This window comes from Pleurodeles waltl, chromosome 3_1, assembly GCF_031143425.1.
Source record: "Pleurodeles waltl isolate 20211129_DDA chromosome 3_1, aPleWal1.hap1.20221129, whole genome shotgun sequence".
NCBI lineage: Eukaryota > Metazoa > Chordata > Amphibia > Caudata > Salamandridae > Pleurodeles > Pleurodeles waltl.
In genome coordinates, this window is record NC_090440.1 from 439,467,527 (window position 1) to 439,479,827 (window position 12,301).

Consider the following 12,301-nt stretch of genomic DNA (forward strand, 5'->3'; position numbering starts at 1 on the left):
GGTCATTACGACCTTACCACCCGCCAAGCGGTAACCGCTGTGCGGCCGCACTCCCGCGGCCCCCATTACGACATCCCCGCATAGGAGCTGGCTCCTAATGGAGCCGGCGGTGTTGCGGCCGTGCGACGGGTGCAGTAGCACCCGTCGCACTTTTCACTGTCTGCTATGCAGACAGTGAAAAGCTGGCCGGGGCCCTGTTAGGCATGGGCAGTGCAGGGGCCCCCAGGGGCCCCAGGACACCTCTAACCGCCAGCCTCTTCCTGGCTGTGCAAACCACCAGAAACAGGCTGGCGGTAGGGGTGTCATAATCCCCAGGGCAGCGCTGCCTTGGCGGATTATCACCGCCGGGGCTAAAACGGCGGGAAACCGCCGGCCCTGGCGGTGCGACCGCGGCGCTACCACCGCAGTCGTAATAAGGGCCTCCGTACCGCCAGCCTGTTGGCGGTACGGACGCCACATTACCCCTGGCGGGTAATGACCACCTAAGTATATGTCACAAATGTTAGGCCATGCCATGCCATTCTTACATTGGGCATTTTAAAAATAGCTGATGACCAAAAGCACCAACACAGCAAACCAAAGACACTTGTAAGTGATAAACCTTAGTTCATGAAGATACCATCTCAAAATCTGCTGTGTCCACACATTTGCCTTGTGTCATCCTGGTTTAACTATGAGACAATTTTCTACCCTTCCCTTTGCCATCTTTAAAAGTACATTGCAGTCTATGGCTTTGACCCACAGAGCAGTTGTTCAGAAGGTGCGGTCTTTGGTGAACCGTGGCACCAAGCACTGCTGTTTCTACTTGTGAAAATCTTTTTTCCCTAGTCTTCTAGTTCTTAGTGCATAAGACAAGAATGATCATGTAATTGCCTTCAATTTTCAGAACTCCTTGTGTCTTTTGCGCACTAGGGGAATTTGTCAGTAATCCTTCAGTGCAGGCCATCTTATGATATATGTTGACATATCTAACTACATGGTATCTTGAGCTCTGTTGTAAAACAAACATTATCTGAAAAGAGTACGTTTCAAGGGAAATGTTTTCCACTCATATGTTTGGGATGAGTATATTTCAAATGTCCATTTGCAAATCGCTACTAAATTCTAGTTCAACTCGTTTTGCCAATTGTTTTCTCCGAAAATGTGAAAGATACAAGTATAAGCTTACATGGAATATGTAATTCTAAATAGCAGATTTACACACATGGTAAATTATGTGGGCGCATGGTATTCCAAGCCATGATCCAATAACCACCTCTAGAAAATGTTGCCTTAGATAACATGTAAAAGCATTATTTTACTGCCCTCGAATTTAACTTTATTATACATATTTGTGTCAAGGGGTGATGTTGAACGTTTGCTGTGCAATCTTGCTTTAAATTGACTAAACATCAAATCACTAAGAAAACTATCCTAGGGCGATGTTAGGTCTTCCAATTAGAGTAACTGAAAAAGAAATCTCTACATCGCCAAGTTCATATATTTACCCATCTGTAATGATTAACTAAGAACACCGCTAAATGCACCAATATGCATAGTATTTTCAGAAACAAGACACAATGGTATAGTGTATCTGAAATATATATGTTACATTCATGAACTATTTCAGTATAACCAAGTTCTAATCAAATTGTTTAAATTTGAGTCCATGTGGATGGGTGGATATTTACAAAATCTCCCTTCAATCCTCTCGAGATCCACTATTATTGTGTAAAATAATTTGATCCATATAACACCTCTGATGGGATCTTGGTCTTAAAAAGCTTTTTATCAAAGAGGCAAAATTGTATCCTTCCGTAGAAGGGAAATAATTGGCCAAATATGAGATATTTTAAGTCATATGTATGCTTTTGAGGGATTTATTGTTGCTTTATATCTGCATATTCGACATTCTTCCTCTTGTGCTCTTTATAGTACTTGCATGTTTAGGTAGCTATACCATGATAACTTTTCCACCTATACCAATTGTGCTAGATCTGCTGTGGACAGACTTGATCATATCTGAACTTATAATGGTTCCTTTTGTTTGCACATTTTATTGTGAGCTTTCTCTTGTCTTGTGCTGACACCGACGTCAGCTGGTGAACACACACCGGGTGGTTCTCTGCTCATTTGCATTCAGTGAATGTCGGCGCTGTGAGGAGGCCGCATTACCTCCGTGAATATTCATCTGTATTCAACCACATTCATTATGTTGTCTGAGGTGTGAGAATAAACTTGATACATTTCTTAATCATTTGCCCCTCTGCAGAGTGGGGCAGTGGTGAGGAGTGGATGTGAGGTACACTGGTGGTAAATAGTTTTCTGTTATAATCAGACATAGCAAGATCTGTCATAAAACGCCACTATTCATCCAGTCAGATGCAACATTGTGCACATGAAGTATGTAGCACCTGTACTGGCGCCTGTATCAATGCGAGTGCATGGGATCTGACTCTGGGGAGATGATCAGTCAACTTGGCCGTGCCTTTTGCCTAATATGTTTGGGAAGGTGGATTGTTTGCAATTGAAAACATGTATTATCCCATTAATGCACTCAGTGTTTCCTGAGGACATCAAGGCAGACTTGTGAATGCTACCATGTTGAATCTCGCTAAAAGCGTAGACTGCTCCGACACACATTCTACCCACTGGCAGTACATATATTTTAAAGCTGGACCTGGAAATACCGCTGCCTGTCTAAGCAACAGACTGCGTGTGACAAAGGCCAGTCCACAGCATGCTGTATTTTTCGCTTCTGTGGTATGTTACGCTATTCTGTCCCATTCTTTCGGTTCCATACCATGGTGTGTCAAGTCGCTTCACATCACTATTAACTATATGTTGAAGTATGTCATGCTGTACTAAATATACTCTGCTTCTTATGTTACAATATGTTACAATGTGGTAAGGGGTCTATTTTTCCTCCACAATTTCTAAAGTGGTGAGCTAATTTTGAAAAAAAACATTGTCACGGGTGAGTCTAAGGTTTATTTAAAAAAGACGTGTACATTTCTGTTTCGAAAAGATAAAGCACACTTTGTGATATTGTTCGAGGTTCGGCTGATCGAGAAACCTGCGTGGTTGAGAAGGCGGCGGTGATGTTCGAGGCCTCTGGTTGCCGCTTTTTCTTTGTCTTTAGGAGTCCACTAGGTTTTTCATCCTCTCTGGAACTCGCCCGGGGCCTCTGCCGCCATAATCGGTCTGAGTGTTTACGATCCCTTTGTGTGTGCATAAACCGTCAGGGAGCAATCAAAGTAAAGCGGGCTGATCGACGATTCAGATGGTCGTACACCCCTCATGCATCCTAACGTCACATGGCCTAGCCACTACCAGACAAATCACACGCGCGTGGTGCACTCTCGCACACTATCGCGTGGTAATGCTGGCGGGAAATAAAAGCTGCTGCTTACTTTTAAGACCGGACCTTCCTTGGTAGTAGACATCGAAATGTCGCCCTTTCCCAAAGACGAGACAATGAGCAATTGTGCACTTCGATTTCCGCTTGTGCGTTCCGCGTCTTGACACTAGGGAATCAGTGGTCCGACGGGCAGGTTGTCAGAGGCGGAAAGAGCTCCTCCGTCACGCTGCACCCAGTGCGAAATGGAGTTAATTCCACGGCAACTCGCCAAGACGTGTATTAATTATATTTTATGTGTGAAGGTGTAAACAAGATATCTCGAGTTTATCTTCTACGTTGTTCATAGTTCAAGTAAAGTGACATACTGCATACTCTTTGGCCAAAGACCGGAAAGTAGAGTACGCTGCAGTCACTTATACACATTAGCCGGTTGGAACTCGTAGGGGCTCAGCCCGCTCCGCTATACAGAAACCAAGCATGCGAGCGGATATACCTCAAAAGGATTTCTGTCACACCAAGTGCGTGCAGAACCTGTTCCAAGTACCATAAATGCATACCTGAGATCAGATTACACTATTTTTTATTATCATGGATCTGTGCCGATCAGTACTAAAACAAACTGAAGGAAAAGGCACCTCCTTCTCCTTTCTATGGGTGTCCCTGAATTGTACAGACACCGGCCGAACAAAGCACCGACATCTTTAATACAGATTGCAGTGTTCTTCCTTTGTTTAGAATAAATCACCTGCATTATCATGTTCAACTGCATTCGCTACACTTGTGCAATTGCACTGAGGGCGGAAATTGTCGTTTTTTGCGGAAAGACTCGCTTTACAGGGGCGGGGAGCTGTCCGACAGAGCGGTGCTGAACGTGGGTTCCCTCCAAGGAGCAAAGCTGTGATGAACCAGCCGCATGCACTTTGTTGGGGGAGGAGGAGCAGTAGGCAGGTTTGTATTCTTCAGGTTAGAGGAAATGTTAACTCGCTATGAGTACCCTCTGGTTACCTACCACACCCTTGGCCTGGGTGAAGCCCCACTCCCTCCTCCTCGATTATCTATCACCGGATATTACTAGAGTGTTGGGTGGCTGGAAGAACAAACCGTTCACCATTACCGCTGGCAGAGCCCTCAGCTCTGACCAGGTGAGGCACAACATTCGGGAATACACAAAGATACAATGACTGTTAGAGTGGTGAGACGCTGCCATGCATATCGAGCCTCCTTTTAATGGGAGCGACAATGCTTGCTACTCGTAGTCTCGCTGTGAGCCGTCAACTGTGGGCCTACGGTGGGGGCATGCGGCATGTGGCATTATGGGTGGGCCAGCTAGCAAATTAATAAAGCTGAGCTACAGCCGAGCCAATGGTCTGGCTTGGCTTTCAATAGCCGGTGCCCGAGCCGAGCCATGAACATATGTGGCATGTAAATCATACAACAAACATTATGAAAACATAGGCTACTACTCGAGGGAATGTGCCACTATAGTATAGTAGAGATGAGTGTCTACTGTTAGAAGTGAGTTTTTCAAGATTAAATTAGGAACAACCCACTTCTGCCCTGATGATCATGCCATCAGCAAACCATGAGAGGCAACCCAGATGTCAGGGTGTTATTAGAAATAGTACAACATTTTAATCTATTAAACCGTGTAAAGAAAGTATTTTGGACAACGCTCATCCTGAAATGATGTATTTTATGATCAAGGAGGGAAGCCAGGGTTGATCATGCACTTTTCCTGGTTCCAAACTGTGTAACTTAACGGCTAGATAGGTGGCCATCTCCAGTTTTAATTTAAAGGCTAGTGGTGCATGTTTAATTCTCTGAAGAGCTAAACTAGTACACTCCTAAAAAAATGTACAGCATTACATCTTAAATAAAGTTGGCAAAAATAGCGTTTCTTTATAAAAGGACCGCAGTTAAAGGTAGGCCGGTTCCTCCTAACCATGTAACCAGCTTCTAACATAACAAGGAGAAGGACTTTATGAGAGGCTCAACACAATAGCCTAGACAATCAAACGTTTAGAAAAACAAATGTCACTGGGGATCCAGCACCATGACACCACTTCTCCTCAATAAAAGTGAGGCGCAGTTGCAGAGCTCCGAACTAGGTGGCTCGTCCACCTCAATGTTGCATCTTGACACTGATAAATGTGTTCTGGGACATGGAGCTTGTAGTTGGAGGCACAGAGCACTCCCACTACAGAATTATAGTGTAAACTGCAAGATGCTTCAGGGGCAAGCAGCATGATGCCCACATAGTAAGACCGTAACCTGCGGTGTGGGAAGGAGCATAATGCACTTGGAGTGACACTGTGGGCTGTGATGTGATACTGGGGGCACTGGGAATTGGGGTGTGGCTCGAAGCATGCCCCACATGGAGTGACACTGAATAGCCTGTAGTGAGGGTTGGAGACATGGAAAGAGTTGCATGAAAAGTCCACCCATGCCTTGAAGCTGTGGCATACAGCATGCACATGACTTCACACTGTGAGCTTGGACCGGGTGCGAGGTGCATGAAGTGGATTGGAGGTTGCACATGTAGCACACAGCATGGAGTCACACTATATTCTGACACCTGATACTGGGATAATTACACTGAGTTCGGGGCGTGGGTACAGGGCATGCAGCACACAAAGTTGCAGTGTGGGCTGGGGGAATGTAGCACACGACATATGTGAGTTAAGACTGGGAATGGGGCGTGGAACATGCTAAACAGTCATGCAAAGAGCTAGGCCTGGAAGGGGTGGAATATGTTGCACAGATTTGGGACTAGCGGCCTGGAACCTCCTGCACAGTGACACTGTGAACTCAGCCCGCGTCACGAAACATGCTTCACAAAGCCACACTGTAAGTTGGGGGTGAGGGCATAGAACACTCTGCACAAAGGGTTACACTGTGGGCTGAGGCCTTGGGTGAAACATGGATCTATTTGCACTGAATCACCCTGAGACCTGTTTGTGTGTGGGGTGTGGAGCGTGATGCATGGAGTCATATTGCAAACTAAACTGGAGGGTGATGGGAAATAGAGTACCAAGTCTCACTGTGGATGTTGAGCAAGCACTGGGGGCAGTGCACAGACTTCACTCAACGACCGTGAGCTGGGGGTGACATAGAGCACACTGCATAGAATTACACTTTGACCCCGGATAGTGGCACAGAAAATGTTATACACACACAGTCTTAATATGGACTTGGAACATGGGGGGTGGAGCACGATGCACAGTCAAGTGACACAGAGCAAGCTGAAGAGAGCCGCACTGAGGTTAGTGGCACAGAGTAACAATGTGAAATTAGCTTGAACTGTAGGGGCGTAGCATGTGGCTCAGAGGAACAAGGTGAACTGTGAGATGGCACTGGTGGCACTGAGCCTGCTGCACACAAAGGCAACGATTGGGTGGTGGTGGATGGAGTATGCTGCACAGTATCACTGTGAGGACAGTGAGCTGGGAATGGTTCAGGCTCAACACACTCAATATGGACCGTGTACTGAGTTCATGTGGATTTATTTCCATGTGTCTCCAACTCTATGGAAGCTAAGGACTGCGCCTTTGCACGTGGCGGTCAATGAAGCAGCAAGGATGTAATTCTACACTGGAAATTGGGTTACACCACATCTGTGATTGTATAGTGTGTTACATACACGTCATCTGCCATTTTAGAGAGACCCGCTTAATAACGCATCACATTCTATACGTGTTTCGCGTGTAGCACATACATTGTTCTCTGTGGGACTGAAATGTAATCCATTTTTGATAATATAACGAACATGTAGTATGCATCTGCTATTATACAGGTGCATTCTATTAACAAATAAATGATCACATACGAACTTCGGGTATAACACGTATTTAATTGAATTGATAAGATGGTTTTTAAATATAACAAGTAAGAAAACACAGAGAAAATTGGTAAACAAATATAATATGACATAATTACATCAAAGAAGTGACTATTTATTTGTGTTAATATAAAATACAGCATTCAAAGCATTTGCTATCTTATGGGGCATTTGATATTAGACTTTACGGTTGTGAGGTGATAAAGAGATACCGCGATAGAACGCATTGATAATCGTATAGGGGTGTAAGACAATACATACGTGACTATATGGGGTAATACCCTACAATGCATTTCTATATGTGGGCATCAGTTTTGGCATCCGCGTGGCCCCGCTGCTGGTGGGCTATTACACTTCCGTGATTCTAAAGTGACTGTTGTATAACACGCCCGCTCTATATTGGGGATAATTAAAGACTTCCGCAGAGAGCTTGGCTACACTGCCATATTAGGCCCCGGTTGTAAAGGTGATGCACCGCAGTGACCCGTGCACTACCTCGTCTGTGGAAGTCCGAAGTGTGAACACGTGGAAAGCCCCCAGAAGCTCTTCCGAGAATGAAGGTGCTGTCCCAGAGCCCCCGGGAGATGGACTGGTGAAGGGGGAATAACCCTTCAGAACTCTCCTCAGCGGAGAAGGATAGTCAAGCGGTTCCACGAGGGACTCCAGAGATCAGGTCCATCCGAAAGGAGACGACTTCTGAGCATCTAAACAACGCCACAGTGTCACTTGGGGAGGGTCGCCGCAATCATATCTGTTTGGATTACAGACTGATTACCCCACAATTAAATTGTATAAGAAAAAAACACTTGTAATATAAATTCAGGAGAATGGGAGAGCAGGAGGGCTGGGGGAAAGGGACTGCTCAAAATTATATTACAGTCACATAACTCAATCAGAGCTCCCAGAATCGAATTATTAGCATTCAACAAGTGGAGCAGAGGGGTAATTGCCTTCTTAGAGGGGCTGGCTAAGCTCTTATTAATAGTTCTCTTTGCAAACATCAGTCATGGAGAATCTGTTTAAAAGCAAATTAGATTTAAAGAAAAAAAAATATGTGAACATTAAAAGACGGCATTGTTGAATGTACAGTGGAAACCTAGCAACAAGAAAGAAGGGGGTGTCGGTGGCGTCTTAATAAAAAATGAAATGAAAAAAATGCGTCCTTCTAGAGACGGAGAAGAACGCGCTTTGTGGAAAAACACCATAGAAACTGAAAAGTAATTAAACATATTGGGGATCTATCTATCTATCGATCTGTCTATCTATCTATCTATCTATCTATCTATCTATCTATCTATATGTACAGCTCGTAGAACGTTTTTTTTTTTGTATTTTGCCCGTCCAAGTATCGCCAAGTAAATAAGAGCTGTGATAGATATATATATATATATAAAAAAAATGTCAACCTTGATTGGTATGCTTAGTCGTAGGTGTGTGTTGAGTGTGTGCGTTGATGCGTGTGTGAGACGTAGTGAATCCTGCTATTACTGCCTGGATCCAGGACGCCCTGTACTTTGAGTGTCATTCTGTGGGTGCCGCGATGGCCCATATTTATGAAGTCACCGTTGCTTTAGTGGCAACTGCCCCTCTTAATTAAAATCTACCACTATTCCCATCATCCGCCTGCGCCCACGGTAACTACAGTGGGATTCTTAAAATGTGCATGACTTTAACATGCGAGTTATAAAAAGAGAGTTGAGAATGTTAGTCTCTGCCATACACGGCACTCAGTCAACAGTTTCAGACAGAACGGTGTGAGGGGTGGTCGCTCCACCCTTTAGACTGTTTACTAATATTCCAAGCCCACTCTAACCTTGCTAAAGGCTTTACATGAGTTATTAAGTGGTGGGACTTACCTAACAAACTTTTCTTCCGGTAAGGAAAAGCTATGTAAAACAAGCCAGACAATTCACCCCCCCCCCCCCAAACTAATAATGCCGGCCGGTCCTACCTTACTCTTGTTTGAGTGGGGAGTGGGGGTTGGTTAGCGGAGGTGCTGGCAGAGCTCTTCTTTCCAGGAACAGGCGTATTTGGTCATGTGAAGTGCTGGCACAGTTTCAGCTGGCAGCCGACCTGGACAATACGCGGCTCAGTTAGCAGGATTCTCGAGGGTAGGCTGCGGCTCGGCATCGGTTCAGCTCCGGGGCCGGGGTGAAGTGACAGCTCCCCACCTTTATATCGGGGGCAGAGACAATAGCTAGGGCTAGTGTTGCAGCTGGAGGCTGTCTCTTTAAACCCCCAGCCCACAGGTGGCCTGTCACATTCACGGACATCCATGACGTCACCTGAAAGGAGCACACACAATAATACCCCTTCAAAACAAAAGTCCCAGAGCGACCATGGCAACAGATTCGAAATGTCAGTGCACATGTTGGGTGGTGCTGCTAAGTACACTCCCCTCGCGCGCCCCTCCCGCTGCCCCCTCCCGCCGGCGCCGCCAAAGGAGGGCCAGTAAGACCTAACCTCTGGTTCTCCTGGTAAGTAACCTCCCTCTTCCTACCAGATAGGCGGCATTTACTGCACACAGTGTACACCTGTGAGATGCCCAAGGTTAGCTGTCAGGGCACCCACGCCACGGGTGAGCTGGCCAGCCTCTCGTTCGGTCTCGGTGTACATCTGTTGTAGTGTTGTTAAGCAGTGCGCCTTTTACCTTCCATGAAAGAGGGCAAGGTGGCAGTGCTCACAGCCTGTGCAGAGACTCAGCAGCCCTCCCCACTGCCTTCTACGGACCGCTGGGTTAGTGCATTGCATGGTAACTCTGCTGTACTTAGCAATGCCACCTGCCATCATTTGTGGGGGAGAGTAGGCATCGAATGGATAACCACATTAGGCTGATTTACGAACTACTGATAAATCCGTCCCCCGCCTTGCCCCCCCCCCCCCCTCCCAACCGCCAAAGTACCCACTCCCCACCTCCGGACCCCAGGCGTCTCGTTACTTACATACTACACCTATTTTGTCTTCCCACTCACTTTCTTCTCTACGCTTCGTTCATACCCTTTCAACGTTTCATTCATCCACCTTTCACACTCTGCCACTTCTTTCATTCCACTCTAACCCTACCCACCCACTCTGTCCCTCTATTTGTCAGCCTTTCAGCCCTTCCATTCATCTATGCAACCATACTCCCCGACACTCTGTATTCATTTTCTGCCTGCTAAACGCCCCACTCTTATCAGATTACTTCTCGCCCCCCTCAGCTGTCTTTTATCTCAGTTCTTTATCCTCTTGCACTTTCTCCACACTACACACATATTTTTCTGCTCCACCCCCCGCACCCACACAAGCTTCTGTTTGTCGAAATTGCCCGTGACATATTTGACGGCTTCAGCTTTGCTGTATTTTCCCGCATCCAAATTCTCCTCTAAATGCTTTGCATTTCAACTAGTCCAGGGGGCGGAGCAATACGATTTCAGTTCACCATTCGGTGTACTAAGTAAGGCCCGATAACAGAAACGAAAAGGATTGGATGAAACGTAAGCCATCTTCCCTAGTGGTAAGGTGGCCATGAACCGCAGGCGCAGCACAGGCTACTTTACATGTGAGAAAAATACATGTCCCTGATAGTAGAAGTCAGATAGTGCAAAGAGGCTGCACAACACACTGAAGTGGCAGAGTACAAAAGCAGGCCACTTAGGCAAGGAGAAATCATAGGCTACCTAGAACAACGATGGGCAAGCGACTCCTAAGTTGTGTGAGGGAGCGCAAAGATATACTGGATAAGGAAAGGAGTTGAGGAAATTTAACCAGAGGTTTACAACCCAGAGAAAGGGTTATGTAATATTGGAAGCAACCAGGCTGCAAAGAGAAGGCTCGGTACTATTTGAGACAGGGCAGCCCACGGAGACACTGTTTCGTTCGGAGAGGTATCTGTGTGTAGGTGTACGCACGTGCACATATGTTTGTGAAGATAGCTAACAATTTAGATATCAGTGTTAGGAAAAGCATCAAATGCGATAGTATCAAAAGGGATTGCAAATAGAGGTGGGTGAGCCGTTGAAAGCTCGAGCTAGCCTCGAGTCTGAAGCTCGACTCTGGTTCAGCATCCCTGCCCTGTTAAACATCGAGCCCATAACGAGCCGAGCTTTCATGTAGCTTTGCCTTTATGCACTAATAGGGCAGCTAAATTATGCTCTGCATTTATGCACTAATATGTTAAAAAAACATAAGGTTTGAGGTAAAAGGGGAGACCAATACCCATTTGGGGGCAGATTTCTGGAAAGTGGCGATGCACCAAGTGCAGCACCACTTTCCCTGTACCCCTTAGCGTGCCCCTACCTCCACCATGTATGTAACCATGGAGCAGGGTAGGGGGCAATAGCGTAATTCTATGTGATGCTATTCATGTACTCTACAGGAGTAGAGTCAAAATGTTGGCACTACTCCTGCAGAGTACATAGGGGCCCATTCTAAATAATGGAAGCCCCCTTTTAACCCCTGATCTGAGCAGGGGTTAAAAGTGCCAACAAAAAGGCGCAAGGAAATCTCATAGATTTCCTTGAGCCATTTTTTCAGCCCCCCTAACAGGGGAATGCCCCCCTTGTATACATTGTGCCTGGCTCACGCATAATGTGGTACAAGGGTTTACAAAGTGGCGCAATGCAAGCATTGCATCACTTTGTAAATATGGTGCGTGGGAAATGCCACCTTAACGCCACATTTGCGTTAAAATAAATGCCGCAAATGTGGCGTTAAATGCCGCAAATGCGGCACAAGGTGGCGTTAAGGGCTCATAAATATGCCCCAACATGGCTGATTTGTACAAGTAAAACTGGAAAACTTGTTTTAATCTGTCTTTCCTGTCTAACCAAATTGTGTGAACTTTGGTAAATATTTCATTTGACTGATGCACCTTTTTCTTTAGTATCACATATTAAAGCATCTTAAAGAGGTGAGTTCAGAATATAAGATGTACTGAAACCTATTGTGTTTAATTGAATAGATGTAGTGTCTGATATATGCATATGATATTTTGATATGAATGTATATTTTGTGTAATGTTGGTAGTCTCTTGTTTATTTCCACCATATCGGTGAATGCGTGTAACCTTGCGCTCACCATTAATCCCAATCCCAACCCACTTGCCAGGCCTAAACCTTCCCTTTACTTACATGTAAGGCACC

General features: G+C 45.6%; 1 long non-coding RNA gene across 1 annotated transcript in view; it reads right to left on the reverse strand.

The window, feature by feature from the left end:
* Positions 1 to 9,383, reverse strand: part of LOC138284202 (uncharacterized) — a 350,079-nt gene extending 340,696 nt beyond the window's left edge. The window contains exon 1 of the long non-coding RNA XR_011201357.1: positions 9,130 to 9,383. This is a non-coding gene — a long non-coding RNA (uncharacterized lncRNA). The remainder of the gene's footprint in view (positions 1 to 9,129) is intronic.
* Between the last annotated feature and the right edge of the window lie 2,918 nt (positions 9,384 to 12,301).